This window comes from Staurois parvus, unplaced genomic scaffold (assembly GCF_062004578.1).
Source record: "Staurois parvus isolate SC_StPar_1 unplaced genomic scaffold, SC_StPar_1.0 ptg001202l, whole genome shotgun sequence".
Classification (NCBI taxonomy): Eukaryota; Metazoa; Chordata; class Amphibia; order Anura; family Ranidae; genus Staurois; species Staurois parvus.
Window position 1 is genome coordinate 136,812 of NW_028318998.1, and position 24,033 is coordinate 160,844.

General features: G+C 42.4%; 1 protein-coding gene across 1 annotated transcript in view; it reads right to left on the reverse strand.

Moving 5' to 3' along the window:
• The window catches only part of LOC149438224 (high affinity immunoglobulin gamma Fc receptor I-like), a 54,615-nt gene that overhangs the window by 15,341 nt on the left and 15,241 nt on the right, over positions 1-24,033 (reverse strand). The gene's annotated exons all lie outside the window — the stretch shown is intronic.

Here is a 24,033-nt window from a genome sequence, read left to right on the forward strand (position 1 = left end):
TAAGGGAGGGGGGAAGTGAGCTGGTGACCTTGCTTTTGCAAACAGAGGCTACTAAAAATATTAAAGATTAAAGGAGAACTCTGCAATGTTTGGGTGCTGCCACATACAGTCTGTCCTTGATCTAACATCTACCGGGCTAAACCTTGTAAAAATAACTTTATTATGTCCACATCTAGATACATCTATACAGAATAAATCTGGAAGATTCTTCGTTAAGATGGAGTGACACATAGACATATCCCGATGATATATTTTGACATGTTGTGGGATCCGGTATGTTTAACAGATCTCAAAACTTTCTTTAAAGTGATTGTAAAGGCATAACTTTTTTTTTTGTAAATAACAAACATGTCATCCTTACCTACTCTGTGCCATGGTTTTGTAGCCCAGATCCTCTTCTTATTATCATGTCCACCACCAGCATTCCTGGCTTTTCCACCCCGCCGAGTGCCCACCAAGCTATTTGCTATGGAGGCACTCATACGGACCCGCTCCTGCTCACTCCTCACTGGCTGTGAATAACAGCAGTAGGGGCCCTTGCTGGGTCTGAGCCAATGAGGAGAGAGAGCCTCTGCTCTTGTGTACATTCTTGGGTTGAGTTCGGGCTCAAGTACGGGGGGGGGGGGTAATGCATTAAGGTAGAAAACCTTCAGCCTTTGCAACCACCTTTACGTTTTGGCTAAAGTGGGGAAGGATTAACCACTTCCTGTCCGGCCCATGTATATAAAAGGCCTTCCCTCTCCCTGCTTGTGCGAGCTCCCCTGGAGCACGCGGCACCGCAATCCGGTTCCCCTCTGTGTCCTCCGGACACAGTGGAACACTGATCGTTGTACGGGACCTCTGTGTGAGGTCTCGATCATGTGATCACTGATTGGCCAATCAGTGATCACATGAAGAGTAGTAAGCAAGATGTCACTTCTGACATCATTGCTTACTACTTGTGAAATCTGTGAATAATCACAGAGGTCACATGGTACAGGGCTATTCACAACAGCCTTGTACCATGTGACAAGCTGTGACCAACCATAGCTCTCACAGTATTTCTCAATGGCTGCAAGAATGGAGAGAAGGAGAAATGATTGCTTTTACAGCCTTTATGGGTATAAAAGCAATCAGTGTAAGAAAAAAAAAACATCTTCTTCGCCCCCCACAAGTAGTAAAGTGTCACTATGGTGAAACTGTACTGCTAGGGTGACAGCATGTAAAAAAAAACAAAAAAATCTAAATAATAATATAAAAAATAAATTGAATTACATTTTTGAAAAATTATAATTTTTGGTTAAAAACTAATTTGGGTTATTTTTTTTTTTTTTACTAAAAAGATAACTGAATACATTTTGGCCAAGATTTATGAAGAAAGATTATTTATTTGCTAAATTTTATAAGAAAAACACTTTTTTTCAAAATTTTTGGACTTTTTCATTTATATAGCAAAAAAAAATAAAAATCCCAGTGGTGAATAAATACCACTAAAATAAAGTTTTATCTGTCTAAAAAAAATGCTAAAAAAATTAAAAAGGGTACAGTGTTGCACGTCCGCGCAATTGTCATTCAAAGTGTGATAGCGCTGAAATCTGAAAATTAGCCTGGACAGGAAGGGGGTGAAAGTATCCGGACTTAAAGTGGTTAAAGCCCTGTTTGGTATTTACAGCTACCCAATGCTTCCTAAGAATGAATTCTTCTCACTCTCTGTCCGGCTGATGGCCGTTTCACCATTCGAGAAGTGAGGGAAAGTTTTCAACAGAGACAGAAATAGAGCCCCTCTCAGATTTTTTTAATTCGGCAAACTATAGAAATACAGAAGAGAGCTCCAGGCCAAAACCAGATGGAAGAGTCCAAGATCATTCTAACTGTTGGTGAAAAAGTCATATGAAAACAATAAAGCATTTCGGGGGCAACACCACTCTTCCTTCATCAGGGCTCATCACCGGATAACATTTGGATGGACTCAAAAAACGTTGACTTCACAGACCTATGTAGGGACCTATATTATATTGAACTCTTCACATGGAGCAACAACGTGACATCAATTGCTGGGCAGCAATGGAGCTCAGCAACTGGTGTCAAGTTGTGACTCCATGTGGCGAGTTCAATACCAGTTCTAATATAGATCTGTGAAGTCATTGTTTTCTGCGAGTCCATCCATGTTTTATCCTGTGGTGAGAACTGATGAAGGGGGGTGTTGCTACCTCGAAATGCTTTGTGGTTTTCACATGACCTAGTCACCCACCACTAAATTTATCTTGGGGTCTTTTTTCCGGTTTTGGTCTGGGACTCCTTTCTGTATTTCTATGGTTTGAGCTACTGTTGGGTGTCCATTGAGGGAAGCCTTGTAATCATATTAAAAACAGCCAACTCGTTTTGGGGAAGAAACATTTTACCTTCTTCAGGGCTCAACAATGGATAAAACTTAAGACAGCAGGGTGTAGCGCTCAAATGAAAATATAAGACACTAGTAAAAATATTTGTGGTATGAAAAAAATGAAACCATATATCATATAACAAGCCTTGATAACAACTCATAGATATGACGTTTGAAAGCATCAATATATCAATAATAATGGTGACAGTCCCAGAATAAGTGATAAAGTGACATAGTGCAAGTGCATATACAATAAATAGGTGTGATGCGTCACTAATCAGTGACTCGCCATGTGCACGGTGTCAGGTATAAGTCCAAGTATTAAGGTGCTTAGAGGTCTTCCGGATCCAAATTGCTGGTCCCAATGATTGGTGATAAAGAAAAGGTGTAAAGACTGCGCACTCACCAGATGCGCAATCACACTGCGCATTTAGAGATATCAATCTCAAAGAACCAGGGTGTCCCCGTTAAAGGTCTGGTCAGGTCTGGTATCCCTCTGATGGTCGAGATCAACTGCCCATGGATAGCTCGCCTCCTCTGTGGATGGCAAGAGCTCTCGCAGAGCGGGGAAAAAAGGAGGCTAATAGCGCGATACCGTATGAACAGAGGGCACTTTATTAACCAGGTAGATAAACAAAAAACACTGACCAGTATGGTGATCCAAGATGGCTGCCGGGACCAGTGTGGTGCCGGCAGCGTGGCGTCCTAGTGCTGTAGCCCCTCCCTGACCAGGGTTGTTGACCCCAAAACACATTGGATGTTTTCTTATGACTTATTCACCAACATTTAAAATGGTCTTGGACTCTTTCACCCAGTTTTGGCTTCTTCCTGTATCTCTATGGTTTGAGCTACTGTCAGGAGCCCATTGACAGAAGCCTTTCCGTGTGGGAGCCGCCTCGCCATTAAGCTTGGTTGAAGTTTTCCTTCATATGTCCTAATGTACAAGTTTGAGTTTCCAGCACCCCTTGAACCCCTTACACAAATATGTGGCATCACAGAACTGGGGTTTTTCCCGTGCATGCTCCCAGCACAAAGACCATGGTGTCACTGAGAGCTCCGGGTCCCGCGCTAACGATCGGGACCTGGGACTCCCGATTCCGGGTCACATGATCGCTGTGATAGCCTCTGATTGGCTATCACAGTGATCAGTCACTGTACAGCCCGGACCCCTAGTTTTTTTTTTCTCTCTATGAATGGAGGAGAGAGATACATTGTATCTCTCTGACTCCTGGCATAGAGGGAAAAACTATGTTTGTAATAAAAAAAAAAAGATAAATAAATAATAAAGAAAAGAAAAAATAAAGAAAAAATACCTAGATCAAGGTTTGATCTAGTTCAGTGCCAGGGTTAGTGTTTGGGTCAAGGTCAGGGTCAAAGTTCAAAGTCAAAAGGTCAGGGTCAAACAGTCAGGATTTTAAAAAAAATTGGTATCAGTGTCAGTTAGTGTCATTGTCAGTGTGTTTTAGGTACAAAAAAACAAACAAAAACAAAATGTGCACTATTGTTTCTGGGCTGTACTATGGGTGCAAACAACAAATAGCATACACATATATGGTATCGCTGTGATCGCCAAGAGCCGGAGAATTTATTTTGGGTTGTTCTTTGGTGGTAGGTTATGGCAATAACAAGAAACACACAGCTAAATTTAAAAAAAAATTTTTTTTTTTTACTATTTTGGGCCAGTTTTCTTTTCATAATAAAAAATTTACCATTTACCACCAAATGAAAGCCAAATTTGTCCTGAAAAAAAAACGCGATATAATTCACCTGAATGTACAAAGTAGTTGTGATGATATGTACGGTTTTACTAACACATGTCAACGTTGCAAAATAGGCATTTAGATTTATTTTACCCTTAGCCGTGAAGGGGTTAAGTATGTTGTAGTTCTGTTGTATTGATGTCAATTACACATATATATATACATTCATATATATATACACACACACATTTTTTCTTTTTTAAGAAAATAATATTAATAATTATTATTATTATCATCTTTATACAAGAAAACTGAATCTCAATCTTAAAAAAGAAAAATGTGTGTATTTATATATATATATATATATATATATATATATATATATATGTATATATATATTTGTAATTAATATTATTATTTATATATATATATATATATAATTATAATAATAATAATTACAATATATATATTTTTATATATATATATTGTAATTATTAATATATATATATATAGATATACACACACACATTATTTTTCTTTTTTAAGATTGAGATTCAGTTTTCTTGTATAAAGATGATAATAATAATAATAATATTAACTGGGAACATTAAACCTGTGGACAATTGACACATAAACTAGTGTAATTGCACAAGAGACAAATCTTCCTGTGGGAACGGCGAACAGAATGATGATTAAGTGAAGCTGGCTGTCCTAGGAGGTTCAGGCGTACTGACAAATCTTTCTATGCCAAAGCTTTCCAGGGATTAGTTACACTAAAAACTGGCTTAAGTGTATAAGTGTAGCAGGGGAGTATGTAGAAAAATAAATGCAGTTTCTACTCCTTGAAATTTGTTCTTTTATTATATAAACTTAAAGTCCTGGTTTATTTTGAATGCCCCTTGTGTGTGTGTATATGTGTATATACAGTGGGGCAAAAAAGTATTTAGTCAGCCACCAATTGTGCAAGTTCTCCCACTTAAAAAGATGAGAGAGACCTGTAATTGGCATCATAGGTAGACCTCAACTATGAGAGACAAAATGAGAAAACAAATCCAGACAATCACATTGGCTGATTTGGAAAGAATTTATTTGCAAATTATGGTGGAAAATAAGTATTTGGTCACCTACAAACAAGCAACATTTCTGGCTCTCACAGACCTGTACCTTCTTCTTTAAGAGGCTCCTCTGTCCTGCACTCATTACCTGTATCAATGGCACCTGTTTGGACTTGTTATCAGTATAAAAGACACCTGTCCACAACCTCAAACAGTCACACTCCAAACTCCACTGTGGTGAAGACCAAAGAGCTGTCGAAGGACACCAGAAACAAAATTGTAGACCTACACCAGGCTGGGAAGACTGAATCTGCAATAGGCAAGCAGCTTGGTGTGAACAAATCAACTGTGGGAGCAACAATTAGAAAATGGAAGACATACAAGACCACTGATAATCTCCCTCTATCTGGAGCTCCACGCAAGATCTCACCCCGTGGGGTCAAAATGATCACAAGAACGGTGAGCAAAAATCCCAGGACCACACGGGGGGAACTAGTGAATGACCTGCAGAGAGCTGGGACCAACGTAACAAAGGCTACCATCAGTAACACACTACGCTGCCAGGGACTCAGATCCTGCAGTGCCAGACGTGTCCCCCTGCTTAAACCAGTACATGTCCGGGCCCATCTGAAGTTTGCTAGAGAGCAATTGGATGATCCAGAAGAGGATTCAGAGAATGTCATATGGTCTGATGAAACCAAAATAGAACTGTTTGGTAGAAACACAACTCGTCGTGTTTGGAGGAGAGAGAATGCTGAGTTGCATCCAAAGAACACCATACCTACTGTGAAGCATGGGGGTGGCAACATCATGCTTTGGGGCTGTTTCTCCGCAAAGGGACCAGGACGACTGATCCATGTACAGGACAGAATGAATGGGGCCATGTATCATGAGATTTTGAGTGCAATCCTCCTTCCGTCAGCAAGGGCATTGACGATAAAACGTGGCTGGGCCTTCCAACATGACAATGATCCCAAACATACCGCCCGGGCAACGAAGGAGTGGCTTCGTTAGAAGCATTTCAAAGTCCTGGAGTGGCCTTGCCAGTTTCCAGATCTCAACCCCATAGAAAACCTTTGGAGGGAGTTGAAACTCCGTGTTGCCCAGCGACAGCCCCAAAACATCACTGCTCTAGAGGAGATCTGCATGGAGGATGGGCCAACATACCAGCAACAGTGTGTGCCAACCTTGTGAAGACTTACAGGAAACGTTTGACCTCTGTCATTGCCAACAAAGGATATATAACAAAGTATTGAGATGAACTTTTCATATTCACCAAATACTTATTTTCCACCATAATTTGCAAATAAATTCTTTCCAAATCAGCCAATGTGATTGTCTGGATTTTGTTTCTCATTTTGTCTCTCATAGTTGAGGTCTACCTATGATGCCAATTACAGGCCTCTCTCATCTTTGTAAGTGGGAGAACTTGTACAATTGGTGGCTGACTAAATACTTTTTTGCCCCACTGTATATATATATATATATATATATGTGTGTGTGTATTACACTATATTGCCAAAAGTATTGGGCCGCCTGCCTTTCCACGCACATGAACTGAATCCCAGTCTTAGTCCGTAGGGTTCAATATTGAGTCGGCCCGCCCTTTGCAGCTATAACAGCTTCAACTCTTCTGGGAAGGCCGTCCACAAGGTTTAGGAGGGTGTCTATGGGAAGGATTGACCATTCTTCCAGAAGCACATTTGTGAGGTCAGACACTGATGTCGGGGGAGGAGGCCTGGCTCGCAGTCTCCGCACTAATTCATCCCAAAGGTGTTCTATGGGGTTGAGGTCAGGACTCTGTGTAGTCCAGTCAAGTTCCTCCACCTCAAACTCGCTCATCCATGTCTTTATTGGCCTTGCTTTGTGCACTGGTATGCAGTCATGTTGGAACAAACTCTTCCCACAGAATTTGTAATTGCCAAAATGTCTTGGTATGCAGACACCTTAAGAGTTCCCTTCACTGGAACTAGAGGGCCAAGCCCAACCCCTGAAAAACAATCTCACACCATAATCCTTCCTCCACCAAACGTTACACTTGGCACAATGCAGTCAGGCAAGTACCATTCTCCTCACAACCATCAAACCCAGACATGTCCATTGGATTGCCAGACAGAGAAGTGTGATTCATCACTCCAGAGAACACGTCTCCTCTGCTCTCAAGTCCAGTGGCAGCATCCGACGCTTTGCATTGCACTTGGAGATGTAAGGCTTGAATGCAGCTGCTTGGCCATGGAAACCCATTCCATGAAGCTCTCTACGCACTGTTCTTGTGATAATCTAAAGGCCACACCAAGTTTGGAGGTCTTTAGCTATTGACTCTGCAGACAGTTGGCGACTTCTGAGCACTGTACGCTTCAGCATGCGCTGACCCCGCTCGGTCATTTTAAGTGGCCTACCACTTCGTGGCTGAGTTGCTATTGTTCCCAGTTGCTAACAGTTGAGCGTGGAATATTTAGTAGCCAGGAAATGTCATGGATGGACTTATTGCACAGGTGGCAACCTATCACAGGACTACGCTTGGAGTCACTGAGCTCCTGAGAGCGACCCATTCTTTCACCAATGTTTGTAGAAGCCGTCTGCATGCCTAGGGGCTTGATTGTATACACCTGTGTCCATGGAGGGGATTGGGACACCTGAATCCAATAATTTGGAGGGCTGGCCCAATACTTTTGGAAATATAGTGTATGTATATCTTGCCTAAACCTAAAACCCTGCATTGTACATTAGCCTGACACACTTGTATATAAAGATTCTTAGATAATTGTGGCCAGTTGGTTACAAAGCGTGCAAAGTTGTTTCTGTTTGTGGTCAGTTGTTCACTCAATAAACTATTTTTAAAATGACTCTTACAAGAATGGTTGGTCTCACACAGAAGGTTTCAGTTAAAAACAATGACTCATATTTATTCTATATGTGCGTTAAATAAGTATTTCTAATTAATATTCAAAAAGTACAGTGATTAAAAATACATAAATGTTTGCACATTATGTCCTGTATACTCAATATATAGCAAACGGGCTGTATGTTGTAAAAAATACAAGATTCCAACATTCTCATCCAAATAGAGGCATATACAGTTTTCTTCCTCACAATGTAACGGGGGCCACAAGGACACTCAATAGGAAATTTGTGTACTTTCCATAGGGACCTAATCCAAACATTTGAAGGCAGATTAGGGTAAATAAAAAAATGTAACTCTTAGTTCAATCTCTCCTATGACATTTAAAACAACTGGATGGGTCTCCTCATAGAACACAAGAATAAATATTGACAAATTTCTCTGGATCCAGTCTCGGATAGGTGTAGAGGCGTGCCTGGTATGGAAGGTGGACACACTTGAAGTTATGTCCTTTTTAAAAAAGCCTATTGGAATTCACATTTCACAGGTAAGAGTGGAGCCAATGAGTTTCTAGGGAAGTGCCTTCTCCTGTGTCAGATCTTTAATGGTGGGTCTGGTTAGGGTTCCTGCAACTGGAGGTCAAAACATGACAGGAGCCTTTTAGGTGCTGTCAAATGTCAACCGGGTTTCTCAACATATTTTTTGTAATCCACTTTGCTCAAGGTCACAGTATATAAAGGATTTCTTTTTATTTCTGATCAGTCAAATGATAGAATTATGATATAGTTCAGGGGTCTCCATATTTTCGAAAAAAAATGGCCAGTTTAATGCCTCAAACTTTAGGGGGCCAAACTGTAGCCAGTGGGAGTAGAAAATGCTCTGGCATAGATGGGAGTAAACAATGGCATAGGCTACGGTCAGTGTGATTAGAAAACTTATATAATTTGTGACAGAGGGAGGAATAGTGCCCCATCATTGGTGTCAATGGGAGGAATACTGCCTCCTCATTGGTGTCAGTGGAAGAATTAGTACCCAATCTATGGTATCAGTGGAAGGAATAGTGCCTTGTATCAATGGAAGGAATAGTGCCCCATCATTGGTGTTAGTGGAAGGAATACTGCCTCGTCATTGGTGTAAGCTGAAGAATTAGTTCCCCATCTATGGTATCGGTGGAAGGAATAGTATCCCAGTGTTGGTGTCAGTGGGAGAATTAGTTCCCATCTCTGGTTTCAGTGGGAGGAATAGCTCCTTGTATTAATGGAAGGAATAGTGCCCCATCATTAGTGTCAATAGGAGGAATACTGCGTCCTCATTGGTGTCAGTGGAAGAATTAGTACCCAATCTATGGTATCAGTGGAAGGAATAGTATCCCAGTGTTGGTGTCAGTGGAAGAATTAGTTCCCCATCTCTGGTTTCAGTGGAAGGAATAGTGCCCCATCATTGGTGTTAGTGGAAGGAATACTGCCTCATCATTGGTGTAAGCTGAAGAATTAGTTCCCCATCTATGGTATCAGTGGAAGGAATAGTATCCCAGTGTCGGTGTCAGTGGGAGAATTAGTTCCCCATCTCTGGTTTCAGTGGGAGGAATGGTGCCTTGTATCAGTGGAAGGAAAAGTGCCCCAGCATTGGTGTCAGTGGAAGGAATACTGCCTCATCATTGGTGCAGGGGCGGATTGACCATTTGGAAACGTAGGCACTGCCCGAGGGCCCGGGGTCAGTAGGGGGCCCCATGAGATGCCCCTGTTACCTTTCATAGTCTTTTTTGGGTGTGATTTGAGTGTGGGCGAGGACACAGGGGCCCCATGATCCCCTATTGCCCGGGGGCCCCATGAGTTGTCAGTCCGCCCCTGCATTGATGTCAGCAGAAGAATTAGTTCCCCATCTCTGATGTCAGTGGGAGCAATAGTGCCCCAAGGGCCGGATAAAAGCAAGCAAGGGGCCACATCAAGCCCTCGTCCACAGTTTGGAGACCCCTAATATAGTTTATAGTCCAAAGTTGTCAGGATGTCCATTTTTTAAAGTTTCAGTTCATTGATGTATAAGTAGCTCCACATATGCATGTAGATGTGCGCACAATGATCGTATATTGGATTCATCCAGCATTGCATTGCTTATGATGATCCTCATAAATGGGAGAACTCTGCTGTAGTATATAAATACATTGCTGATCTACTGCAGACACATTATAAATCTGCTGACCCAAAATATGTACAGTCTGGAGGAAATAAGAGAAAGGGAAGAGATAACTGAAACCTATAATAAATGAAGGGTGTGAATGAGGTTCAGGAGAACAGTATTTTCAATATGAGGCTAAGATCAAGAACACGGGGACATGACCTCAAACTACCAGGAGGAACGTTCAAAACTAATCTTAGAAAGTTTTAGTTTGTAGAAAGAGTAGTTGATGCTTGGAAAAGACTTCCAGCAGAGGTAGTGAGTCAGTCAACAGCAAGTGAAATAAGATATGCTTGGAACAAACGTAGATTAATGGGGCAGATTTGATGGACCACTTTGTCTTTTTCTACAATCACTCCTCAATGTTTCTGCTTCAACAATTTTCATACAGATGGGAATCCTTAAAGGATAGGTTCACCTTTGGAACATGTTACATGTTCCACCTATTTTTAGGGTGGAACATGTAACATGTTCCCATAGCTACAACCCCCCCCCCCTTCAACAGATAGTACGGGGAGAAGTTTCCCCGTACTATCTGTCAGATTTGAACATAGTGCGGCCGTGCGGAGCTCCACCCACACGGCCACGTCACTCATTCACCGAGTTCTGTGAATAAGTGCCTACAAGTCCCAGCAGTCTCAGTGGCTGTTGGCTTGTAGTTTTCAATGAACAATGAAGTTTCCTTCAAAGAACATTCTGTACGGCAAGCAGATATTCTGACAGGTCTACAGGAGACCTGCATGATATCAGCGATCTACTGATCGCTGGTGCAATGCTTTACAGGCTTTTCTTCTGCCAAGTCTATGTCTTCAAAAATTGCTGTCCATTGTCATATTAGGTGTAACGGAACCGACTCAGACTGCGCTGAGTACTTTCGTTAGAATACCGCTTCCCCGTCTGAACACCGACAACAGACACCACAGCCGACCATACAAGACTAGACAACACCAGTCTTGAAGTAAACCAGAAGGTAGACTACTCTATTTGAACACAGATACAAGATATACACACTCAGGGGGCAATCCCCCCTCCCTGCATAATGACACAGGGTGGGGCAATCTACATTTAGTAACAAGATACACACAGGTATTCAAACTTCACACCATCAGCCATCAGACAGTCCCATCAGGAGGGAGGGCTGCTGGAGACCCCCCCCACTAAGCTAATACACATAAACACATACATCCCATAATAGTTTGCTCCCAAACCAGACATACAATAGAACAATGGGATGCAACCACATAACACCAAACAATCCACAAGCCCCACAATATTAGCCTACACAATATTAGGACAGAGCACCCTGTACCCCTAACAGGCACAGGGTGACTTACACATAATAGGGATATGTGGAGCTGAGACAGGGGTCTCCCCACCTCTCCAAAGTGAGCTGGGTTCCATGGGCCCCCCACCCAAAGTGACTCCCGTCACATTAGGGTCCTCACAATATCCAAAATTTGATGGTGTAGATGCAAGAAAAAGTTTGATCTCATCCGTCCAATAGCTATCAAACCCTGTTGTTGAAACTGATACAATTGATATCTTTGATATAAACTAAAAGGCGCCTCCTGGAGGAGCAGATTCATGACTTTGTGTCCTGAAAGGTCCCGCTGGCAGTGACACCAAGTAATGGATAAATAATTGAGGTCTTCATGGAAATCAAGACTCCCCCAAACAGAGCACATTCTTCACCCTTCCTGTAGACACTCAGTAGTCCATAAAGAGGAACAGCTTGTGTTTGCCTTGTTGGGTCCTGTAGGAAAAACGCCACACTACAGTCTGATGAGTTGCACCTGTAAAGGTTTCTTCGGAGGGGGCATGGCATCTCAATGACAAGGTCTCTTTAAATTATAGGGAAACATAATTCACCGTTTTCACTAAAAAATTTGTATGAAACATAAATGCTTGATTTACGGATGGCTTTGTGTTGAAATCACTGAACAAAATATATTTCTAAGAACGATCCAGTTGATAAGATTGCATTGTTAGATGACTCTTGTTCATGTTCTTTGTTGGGCATTTCATGGATAAAACAACGGGACATAAAAATATAGAAAATTCCAATACTTACAGAATAGGATGAGCAGTACCAGAGGTTTCATAGCTTCTGTGACCTGCAAGAGATGAATGTCTGCTATGACTGAGACAAGTTTCTATTGTACCTCCTGTTCGCTCACACTGACCACAAGCAGGTTGATAACTCCCTTTCAAAACCGTCTCCTGTTTAACCCCTGGCTTGACTGACCGTCCTTCTGCCTGACCCTCTGTATTGTGCTGCCCGTGAATTACTGAACCCGGCTTGTGACCCTGACCATTCTCTGCCTGATACTCTGTACCGCGCTGCCCGTGAGTTACTGAACCCGGCTTGTGACCCTGACCATTCTCTGCCTGCTCCTTCAGTACCTCGCTGCCCGCACGTTGCTGACCTGGCCTTCCTGACTACGCCTTACGCTACCCAGACGATCCATCCATCCATCCTGCACGGATCCAGCCATCCCTGCTCACACCTTCTGCCTCTTCACATCAGTATATACCTCTGGCAGATCCCTCTACCACGAGCAGGTGTACTCAGGGGCCGCGACCTGGTTCCTGTCTGCTCCAAGTCCATCCCCACCATCAGGGGCCCTGGTGAATAAGCAGACTGGGACTTAGAATCCGCGCCCTGGGGAATCCTGTCCTGAGGTCTGCTAGAGGTACCACCAGACGGTCGTTAACAGAACCATTTGGCCGGCCTGACCCTTCCACCTCTCCAGCCCTGACTACGCCTGTGTTCCTGCACATACTAAGATAAGTGGAAGGTTGGTTTGTTTTTAGTGCGTTGTATATTTGGGTGGCTAATAATAAACTGTATTGTTTTTACATCATTCCTGAAGCCTGTTACTTCCCTGTGTCAGTCCACACATTTCTGGTCATACCCGGATCCCTGACACAAGCTGTTTGCTATGGGGGGCACTGGTGTGTGCGCATTCCCGAGCACATAGAGATGTAGCTCAACCCCGCCTTCCACTCTCCTTTCATTGGCTCACTGGCTGTAATTGAAAGCAGTGGGAACCAAGGGCTCAGCCAATGAGGAGAGAGACCCAAGACAGTTGAGGTTCCTGTGCACATTGCTGGGTTAAGAGAGGGCTCAGGTGAGTATTAGGAGGCCTGTGGGGGGGAGAAGTACACAGAAGTTTTTTTACTTTTATGCATTGAATGCTTGAAGGTAAAAACCTTCTTTCTTTACAACCACTTTATGTAACACTGAAAAGTGTTGTCCCTCCCCTAGCCTGCGACTGGACAGTTAAAGAAGCAGCAAATTGGTGCACTCATCTCTTGGTCACTCTGAGTTCTCCTCCTATCAGCGTTCCCTTTGTTAGCAACACAACACCGCTGATTGGCTCTTTGTGCTTCTTCTTTCACTCCTAGTCTGAGCTCCACTTTAGTGGGGATGAGCAGGGGTTGGACAAAAATATGGAAACACTACATGATTTGTAGATGTGAAAATGACGACACGTTTCTTGTTGAAAGCGGAAGTGATGTAACATGGGACGGTAGGTGGTATAAACTCCAAACATACAAAGAACACTAGACACACCAAGCTGGATTTATACCGCCCGCAGTCTTGTTTATTGGTTTTCACAAATATAAACAGTTCACCATAACTCTTTTAATCTATAAAGGTTTTATAACTGTAAAGAAAATCAGCCAAAATCGGTGGGGCGCTCTCCAAATATCCATCTGGTGACTGGCAAAGACCGCCCCCCCAGCCTCCTGCTTAAATAGGGGTCATGGGAAATTCGGGAACCTATCCTAGAGAACCCCCCAGAACTTCCAGAACATTCCCAATAGGTTGACCTTTTTTAACCTATCATACCCCTCCTCCATTGATTGATGAATCAATGGGGGGCTTGAAACTTCTACTGCCACCATCCCATGAGGGTAAGGGGGGCCTAAATCTCAGTCTTCCACAGCCTGTGCCAACAAAAACTGTGTAGAAGGAACTCTAGTGAATGATATTAATGCTCAGAAGAGGAGAGAGGGGTGCAACACCCATAAAACGTGGACTGTCGATCCATGGCAGACTGTAATATGGTCAGAGGAATCGAACTGTTCCCAATCATCGAACCTGTTTATGTGTGGTGGAACGCCATCCCAAGCTTACGTCCAGGACTGTCTTGTGCCAATGGTAAAGCATAGTGGTGGGGAAATCATGGTTTGGGCAGCCATATCTTGGTATTCTGCAGGCCCCATCATCAACCTGGAAAGGAAGAGTCACTGCTAGCGACTATGTACAAATTTTCGCCAACCATGTGCACCCCATGGTACAGACATTGTTTCTTGAAGACAGAGCCATTTACCAAGATGATAATGCTCTGATTCACAAAGCTGGTGTCAAATCGTGAACTCTCACAACTTTCCTGGGCGCTGCAGTTGCTAGACCTCAATATCATAGCGCCATTATGGTTGAATTTAAAGAACTAGTTTCGGGCTTGTTTTCCGGGTCCTGTATCTCTGCGAGAACTGGAACTATTTTTGCATGAAGAGTGGTATCGGATTCCATTATCCACCATCCAACACTTATATTTGTCAATTCCCAGAAGAATTTAGGCCGTCTCGGATGCCAAAGGTGGTCCAATACTATTGTTAGGTAACAGTTTTGTTCTTTTACCCAGTATTTCCATATTTTTGTTCAATCCCTGTAAGTGGCTAATACCAAGGCAAATTAAAGTACTTACATTGCTTGCATTTAAAAATATATTTAATTATGTACTAAACAATACAGATGTGCATTTATTTTTACTTTTTTTAATATTTGCCTGAAGTTCAGCTTTAATGTAAATATTGTCCCTGGTGGTTAAGGGTTCAGAAGCAGAATATATATTGAAATCCTTGGGGCCCGTACAGTTGCTATACAATGGCAATATGCTGACCTTTGCCTGTTGCTCCCATCCAAAGTATTCTGCCTTTTGTTGATCAGCTTACTATTTTGGGCAATTGGATCTCCTTAGTAAACCGCAGTTGCAGAACCAAAAGTGAGACTTTCTTTCCACTATCATCTGCTTACATAAACATTTGGCTTTGATAGATACAGTTGCAAGAAAAAGTATGTGAACCCCTTGGGATTACGTGGAGTTTTGCATGAATTGGGCATAAAATGTGCTCTGAATGTCATCTAAGTCACAACAATAGAAGAACACAGTCTGCTGAACATAATACTACGCAAACATTAGATGTTGCCATGGTTTAAATGCACATAACATGCATTTATAGAGGTCAATGTGCGCATAAGACTCCAAGCAGATGGCAAACTCCAGATAATCCCTCCATATTAGTATAACACTCCCAATATTGTAGTGCTTAGACCAGGGGTGGGCAAACTTTTTGACTTGAGGGCCGCAATGGGTTCATATATTGGACCCGGGGGCCGGACCAAGAGTAGATGAATGATGCGTATGTGTCATCCATAGTAAGTATAGTAATATTCCCCCATAGTAAGCATAGTAATTAATCCCCCATATAGTAATTCATCCCCCATAGTAATTCATCCCCCATATAGTAATTCATCCCCCATAGTAATTCATCCCCCATAGTAATTCATCCCCCATATAGTAATTCATCCCCCATATAGTAATTCATCCCCCATAGTAATTCATCCCCCATATAGTAATTCATCCCCCATAGTAATTCATCCCCCATAGTAATTCATCCCCCATATAGTAATTCATCCCCCATATAGTAATTCATCCCCCATAGTAATTCATCCCCCATAGTAATTCATCCCCCATATAGTAATTCATCCCCCATATAGTAATTCATCCCCCCTATAGTAATTCATCCCCCCATATTAATTCATCCCCCATAGTACTATTCCCCCCCAAGTAGTAAGCCAAGTCCCCCCTGTGTCAATTTACTTACCTTTGCTCCGCGCGTTCCTCTCGCCGTGTTCCCGCGCCGTTCCGGTCTTCAGGGCGGACTGTGAGAGGAGCCTAGCTCCCCTCACATTCGTCACGCTGCCCCGCCTACACACATCCTGACAGCCAATGTATCACGTTCCGCGGGCCGGATTAAAAGGCCCGTGGGCCGTAGTTTGCCCATTGCTGACTTAGACATAAAGCCACTTCTCCGCACTGCTGCTTGAAGCTGAGGGTTGTAGGAACTGTCTCCATTTGCAGACCAAGTGTTAAGAAGAAAGCCACCACACACCAAAGGGATCACTAGTGTCCATAATAATTGGGAAGGATAGTCACAAGCTTGAGACCTCTACGACTAAGCCCTATAAGTGAAACACGTTAGAAAGTGGTCCTTGATGAGGGTGGTCAATGTCAAGCTTGTGGATATCCTTCCCAATATATAAGAACACCCAGGGGTGGACTGACAACTCATGGGGCCCCCGGGCAATAGGGGATCATGGGGCCCCTGTATCCTCTCCCACACTCAAACCACAGCCAAAAGAGCCTATGAAAGGTACCAGGGACATCTCATGGGGCCCCCTACTGACCCCGAGCCCTCGGGCAGTGCCCGAGTTCCCCAATGGTCAGTCTGCCCCTGAGGACACCAGTGATACCTCCGGTGTGCGGTGGCTTTCTTCTTACCACGCTTCTGGTAATGTGATCATTAAAAGAGAGAAGACACTCCCATAGTGCAGCAAAGTTATTTATTAATACCAAAGGATAAAAACTTCAAAAGTCAGAAACATAAATGTACATAGAATGCTGTTTTAATAAATAATATTGCTGCACTATGGGAGTGTCCACTGTCTCCTTAACCTCCCATAGTGCCATTGCAGTGCCCCTAAAACTCACAAAGCGACCCCAGGCCTGTGGCCGGTGAGTGTATTTTCTTAAACCAGAATTTAATTTCACTTTAAGCTGCAAAGAGCCTCCAGCCCCCATAGTACTGCACAAACCCCCCCACAGTGCCTCCTAGCTTACCACGGAGCCTCCAGCCCCCATAGTGCCCCCAAACTCCAACAGTGCCACAAAGAATTAAGGTAGTTCTGATGGCAAAAGGGGGTCCAACCCGGTACTAGCAAGGTGTACCTAATAAAGTGTCCGGTGAGTGTATTTTCTGAAACCAGAATTGAATTTCACTTTAAGCTGCAAAGAGCCTCCAGCCCCCAAAGTGTTGCACAACCCCCCACAGTGTATCCTAGCTTACCACGGAGCCTCCAGCCCCCAAAGTGTTGCACAACCCCCCACAGTGTATCCTAGCTTACCACGGAGCCTCCAGCCCCCATAGTGTCCCCGAACTCCAACAGTGTCCCATAATGAACCCCAGCTCCTGCAAATTCCCCAGACTTTTAGAAAGACCTCCAGGTTCTTTCAGAGACTCCATCCTCCACAACTTTCCACAGGTCCTTCCAGAAACCTTCACCAAGTCTCTCTCTCAATCTTCTCTACAACAACCCCACCCCCAGCAGTGACACCCAGCCCCAGCCCCATACAACTACATATTTTGTATTCCCATTCTTTTGTTGTGTGTGTGTATAAAGTTTTTTTTTCACTGTTGGGCCATGGAAGGTTTGGAAAGAGTTTACCAGGCCCTGGTCTCAATAAGGTTGAAAACCACTGCCTTAGCTGTTTCACCCAACTGAACGGTTACACTACTAACCAGGGGCGGACTGATCATTTGGAAACTCGGGCACTGCCCACGGGCCAAATTCCCCAGACTTTTAGAAAGACCTCCAGGTTCTTTCAGAGACTCCATCCTCCACAACTTTCCACAGGTCCTTCCAGAAACCTTCACCAAGTCTCTCTCTCAATCTTCTCTACAACAACCCCACTCCCAGCAGTGACACCCAGCCCCAGCCCCATACAACTACATATTTTGTATTCCCATTCTTTTGTTGTGTGTGTGTATAAAGTTTTTTTTTCACTGTTGGGCCATGGAAGGTTTGGAAAGAGTTTACCAGGCCCTGGTCTCAATAAGGTTGAAAACCACTGCCTTAGCTGTTTCACCCAACTGAACGGTTACACTACTAACCAGGGGCAGACTGATCATTTGGAAACTCGGGCACTGCCCGCGGGCCCGGGGACAGTAGGGGGCCCCATGTGATGCCACTGGTACCTTTTTCATAGTTTTTTTGAGTTTGGGCAAGGACACAGGGGCCCCATGAGTTGTCAGTCTGCCCCTGCTACTAACAGTCATTTACTAATGCAATTTCTTCATTGGAGATAACATACTGCTGCATAAAGCCATTTTTTTCTCTTCAGTGTCCAAATTTTTTACTATTTAAAGTGACGTCCTGAATGGTGATAGCCTTCCCTTGGCTTGTTGGATGGTGTGTAGGTGCTTACCCAAGGAGATGGTGTCACTGCTCCTCCTTACATGACAGTGTTCATGCCTGGTGATTGGCCACTCTGGAATAAACCTGTCACATGGGGGAGGTCACATACTCCCAACAAAGATAATGGATAAGTGGGTTCTGATGAAGTGGGCCTCTGAAGGAGCATGGATTGGTGAGTATAAGTTGCTGGGGTGGAGACTTGAGGCTATCATATAGCTTGTAGTGGTAGGAAGCATAGTTGGTGCTGTGAGATGCAGAAATTTAGCTTTCTAAAAGTTTTGTGTTTGTTTCACACTCTGCATGGTATGACCATCGGCATTCCTTTCCATTCGCTTTGAAATTCGTGCAACATTATCAGTGAAAATGCACAAAAACATAAAAAAAACTGAAAGAGGTATTAACATGAAGACATTTTTATTTATATAATATAATACATTAAAAAGTGGAACTAAATTTTTATTAAAAAAAGGTTTTTTTTATTGAGTACTTTAAGAAGAATAACATTTTTTTAGGGAAAAAATAGTTTTCCTCTTAGGCCTCGTGTACACTTTAATGTTGGAGGAATAGCAGTAAAACCATGCAGTTGTGTCATCTGAAAGAGCAGTGCACTACTGATTCCATAGTCCATAGTCTACCTTGGAAGCCAGCAAGAGAAGGTGGCTACCATCCTATACTGGGACCATAAAGAACGAACATAGCCATCCCGTAACAGGAAGTGAGATCAGAACTGAGAAAAACAAAGAATTGGAGGAGGCTGAAAGCAATAGAAGGGACTTTTCTGAGTTAATGATACAAAGTTGAATAGGATACACACTTACTGGCCACTTTATTAGGTCCTCCTGTGCAATTGCTTGATAGCAAAAATTGCTAATCAGCCAATCACACGGCAGCAACTCAATGCATTTAGCCATCTAGACATGGGGAAGACGACTTGCTGAAGTTCAAACCGAGCATCAGAATGGGGAAGAAAGGAAATTTAACTGACTTTGAACATGGCATGGTTGTTGGTGCCAGACGGGCTGGTCTGAGTATTCTAAAAACTGCTAATCTACTGGGATTTCCACGCACAACCATCTCTAGGGTTTACAGAGCATGGTCCAAAATAGAGAAAATATCCAGTGAGTGGTATTTGGAGGAAAATGCATTGTTGATGTCAGAGGTCAGAGGAGAATGGGCAGACTGGTTTGAGGTGATAGAAAGGCAACAGTAACTCATGTCAATATGGACCAAAATCTCTGAGGAATGTTTCCAACACCTTGTTGAATCTAGGCCACCAAGAATTAAAGCAGTTCTGAAGGCAAAAAGGGAGTCCAACCCGGTAGTAAGGTGTATCTCTGCTGAGTAAGAATGAGATCTACTATCTGCAGGGGGCATGAACTTAGCTGACTCGGAGCTACATGTCTGATTTGTTGGGGGTGAGGAGGCGCGTCAGACCTCTTCGTTGGGGAGAGGTGTGTTGGACCTCTCTGCCAGGGGCGGATTGACAACTCATGGGGCCCCCAGGCAATAGGGGATCATGGGGCCCCTGTGTCCTTGCCCAAACTCAAAAAAGCCTATGAAAAAGGTACCAGGGGCAACCTGTTCTGAAGTTCTGAAGTCAAAAGGGGGTCCAACTCGGTACTAGCAAGGTGGACCTAATGAAGTGGCCGGTGAGTATATTTTCTTAAACCAGAATTTAATTTCACTTTAAGCTGCAAAGGCAGCAGATGAGGGTGTATACATCACATGGCTTCTATTCTCTGTTCTCTCTTGCATTTGCCATGAACTAATGCTCACCAAACATAAACGAGGCCAAATGCCTCACAATGGTATGGGTTTTTAGGGGTTAAAACAGACGGAAAGAAGGTGACTACCTCCTCACTACCTGTCAAATGCCCCCCCCCCCATATGGGGGCATTCCTTCTACAGTGGAAGGAAAGAAAATTGCATAATACACTCACGGGTCACTTAATTATGTACACTGTACTACTGTGTGGTCTTCTGCTGCTGTTGCCCATCTGCTTCAAGGTTTGATGTGTTGTGCGTTCAGAGATGGTATTCTGCATACCTTGGTTGTAGCGAGTGGTTATTTGAGTTACTGTTGTCTTTCTATCATCTTGATCCAGTCTGCTCATTCTCCTCTGACCTCAACAAGGCATTTTCAGCCACACAACTGACACTCACTGGATATTTTCTCTTTTTCAGACCATTCTCTGTAAACCCTAGAGATGGTTGTGCATGAAAATCCCAGATCAGCAGTTTTTTAAAATACTCAGACCAGCCCGTCTGGCACCAACAACCATGCCATGTTCAAAGTCACATAAATACCCTTTCGTTCCCATTCCGATGCTCAGTTTGAACTTCAGCAAGTCGTCTTCACCACGTCCAGATGCCTAAATGCATTGAGTTGCTGCCATGTGATTGGCTGATTAGCAATTTGTGTTATCAAGCAAATGGAGAGGTGTACTTAATTAAGTGGCCGGTGGGTGTATATAGCCTGCCTTAAGCAGCCCATACACTGAGCGAATTTCTTTCCTGCAACCAGTCAGTGTTGACAGCGGAATCCCTCCCGCCGATCCATTGTATTCTCCTGGCAGGGATGGCTGTGATTATCGCTAGTGGCTATACTAGGGTTGCCCCTTCATCCCTTTAAAACTGAACACATATTAATGGTTCTGAGGCTAATTTAATGCAGATAAGGCACTAAGTGAGTTTAATCAGCCAGAGAACCTATGTAATTAACCATTTCAATACCGGGCAATTTTACCCCTTCCTGCCCAGGCCAGTTTTCAGGTTTCAGCGCTCTCACACTTTGAATGACAATTGCGCGGTCATACAACATTGTACCCAAACTAAAATTTTATCATTTTCTTCACATAACTAGAGCTTTCTTTTGGTGGTATTTAATCACCGCTGGGGTTTTTATCCTTTGCTAAATTAACAAAAAAGACCGAAAATTTTGAAAAAAAAACCACGTTTTTCTTTGTTTCTGTTATAAAAGTTTGCAAATAAATAATTGTTCTTCATAAATTTAGGCCGAGATGTATTCTGCTACATGTCTTTGGTGAAAATAACCCAAATTAGGATGCATTATTTAGTCTGTAGGAAAGTTATAGAGTTCACAAACTATGGTATAGATCTGAATATTGATCAATCCTGAAGTACTGACAGCCAATCTAATTTCTTGAGGTCTAAGAATGTCAGAACAGTACAGATATCCCCCAAATGTCAGGACAGTACAGATATCCCCCAAATGTCAGGACAGTACAGATATCCCCAAATGTCAGAACAGAACAGATATCCCCCAAATGTCAGAACAGTACAGATATCCCCCAAATGTCAGAGCAGTACAGATATCCCCCAAATGTCAGAACAGTACAGATATCCCCCAAATGTCAGAACAGTACAGATATCCCCCAAATGACCCCTTTTTGCAAAGTAGACAGTCAGACGTACTTCATAAGAGGAATGGCAAGTTTTTTGAAGTTGTATTTTTTTTTTCATAATTTTTCGGAAAATTAAAAAATAAAAAAAATTATTTTCACTATTTTTTTTTTACATACTGTCACCAGTGCAGTACAGCGTCATCATATAACTGGCATGGCGGTGATCAGGGACACTGACTGGTGACAGTGTGAAAAAAATATATATTTTTTTTTTCTTTTATTTTTCTTTTTAATTTTTTTATTACATTTTTTTCTTTTTTTTAAGATTTTTTTTCATATTTCACTATGTCCGAAGTAGTACAATGTTACCATAGTAACATTGTACTTCTTTGGGGAAGTGATCAGAATTATTTTTTTTTTTTACACAATTTGCTTATAGCAAAGAATTACTTTGCTATAAGCAAGCATTTACCTGAATGACATCGATTCATTCAGGGTTTTTTTTTGTGCTTAGCTGTGATTTGGCCACAGCTAATCACATGACATGTGCATGTGATTAGCTGTGACCATTCACAGCTAGACACTAGTATACAATGGATGGCATGAATGAAGCCATCCATTGTATACAACTGTCATGTGACCTGCTGTGATTGATCACAGCAGGTCACATGGTACCAGCAACGGGGTTCTCAGATCTGTCATCGGCCGTGTTCGAGGTACATGGCCGGTGACAGATCGCGCTGCTGCACAGCTCTGCAAGCGCGCGAACTGCGCATGTGCAGGAGGACGCCATATGGCGGCCTCCCGGAAAGCTAATACATTTTTACGGACGCCATTTTGCCGGGAGTCAAATGGTTAATATGTGTTCCGTTTTAAAGGGATGAGGTGGCAACCCTAGGCTATACTAGCTGCCAACAATAATCACATGTAAAATCTGGCAGGCTGGTTGTACCCAAGTTAATCGATCGATCCGCTTGGTGTATTCAGCCTGCCCATACATGGTTCGACTCGTCTATGGCCGGCCTTACTTTCTTCATATGTTCTCTCTCTGCACCATACAGAACCTATAGACTCTTTAGAAGAACTTTTGCCTGTACAACCCACATGGAAGAAAAATATATTTTAAAAATATCCTTCCCAAATATATTGACATATATTTGAAATACTACAAGTTTGGCTGTATTCAATATATTTCAAATATATGTATCCTCTGTTTCCTCTTGTACCAAATTGTATTGTAACTGTAATGTCTACCTTCATTTTGTAAAGAGCTGTGCAAACTGTTGGCACTATATAAATCCTCTATAATAATAATAAATATATATATATATATATATATATATATATATATATATATATATACTGCATTTTGAAATGCATTTGTTATATATTACAAAATATATGAAAAATATGTTTAAAAATATATTTTTCTTAAATATATTTTTCAGATTCTTTTTAACAATGAAAAAGGTAATTTTAACATATATTTTTACATATATTTGTAAATGCATTCCAAAAATGTAGATTAAATGTATTTTTAAAGACATACAGTATATTTGAAAATGTATTTTTAAAAATATTTTTCATATATTTTGTAATAACAAAGCATTTCAACAAACAGTGTGTGTGTGTATGTATGTGTGTATATATACAGTCATGGCCGAAATTGTTGGCACCCTTGATATTTTTCCTGAAAATCAAGTATTTCACACAAAAAAGGTATTGCATTAACACATGTTTTGCTATACACATGTTTATTCCCTTTGTATGTATTGGAACAAATATAAAACAGAGGCAGAAAAGCAAATATGACATAATGTCACACAAAACCCCAAAAATGGGCTGGACAAAAGTATTGGCACCCTTAACTTAATATTTGGTTGCACACCCTTTGGAAAACATAACTGAAATCAGTCGCTTCCTATAACCATCAATAAGCTTCTGACACCTCTCACCCGGAATTTTGGACCACTCTTCCTTTGCAAACAGCTCCAGGTCTCTCTTATTGGAAGGACACCTTTTCCCAACAGCAATTTTAAGATCTCTCCACAGGTGTTCAATGGGATTTAGATCTGGGCTCATTGCTGGCCACTTCAGAACTCTCCAGCGCTTCTTTGCCATCCATTTCTGAGTGCTTTTTGACGTATGTTTGGGGTCATTGTCCTGCTGGAAGACCCAGGATCTTGGACGCAAACCCAGCTTTCTGACACTGGGCCCTACAGTGCGACCCAAAATCCTTTGGTAATCCTCAGATTTCATGATGCC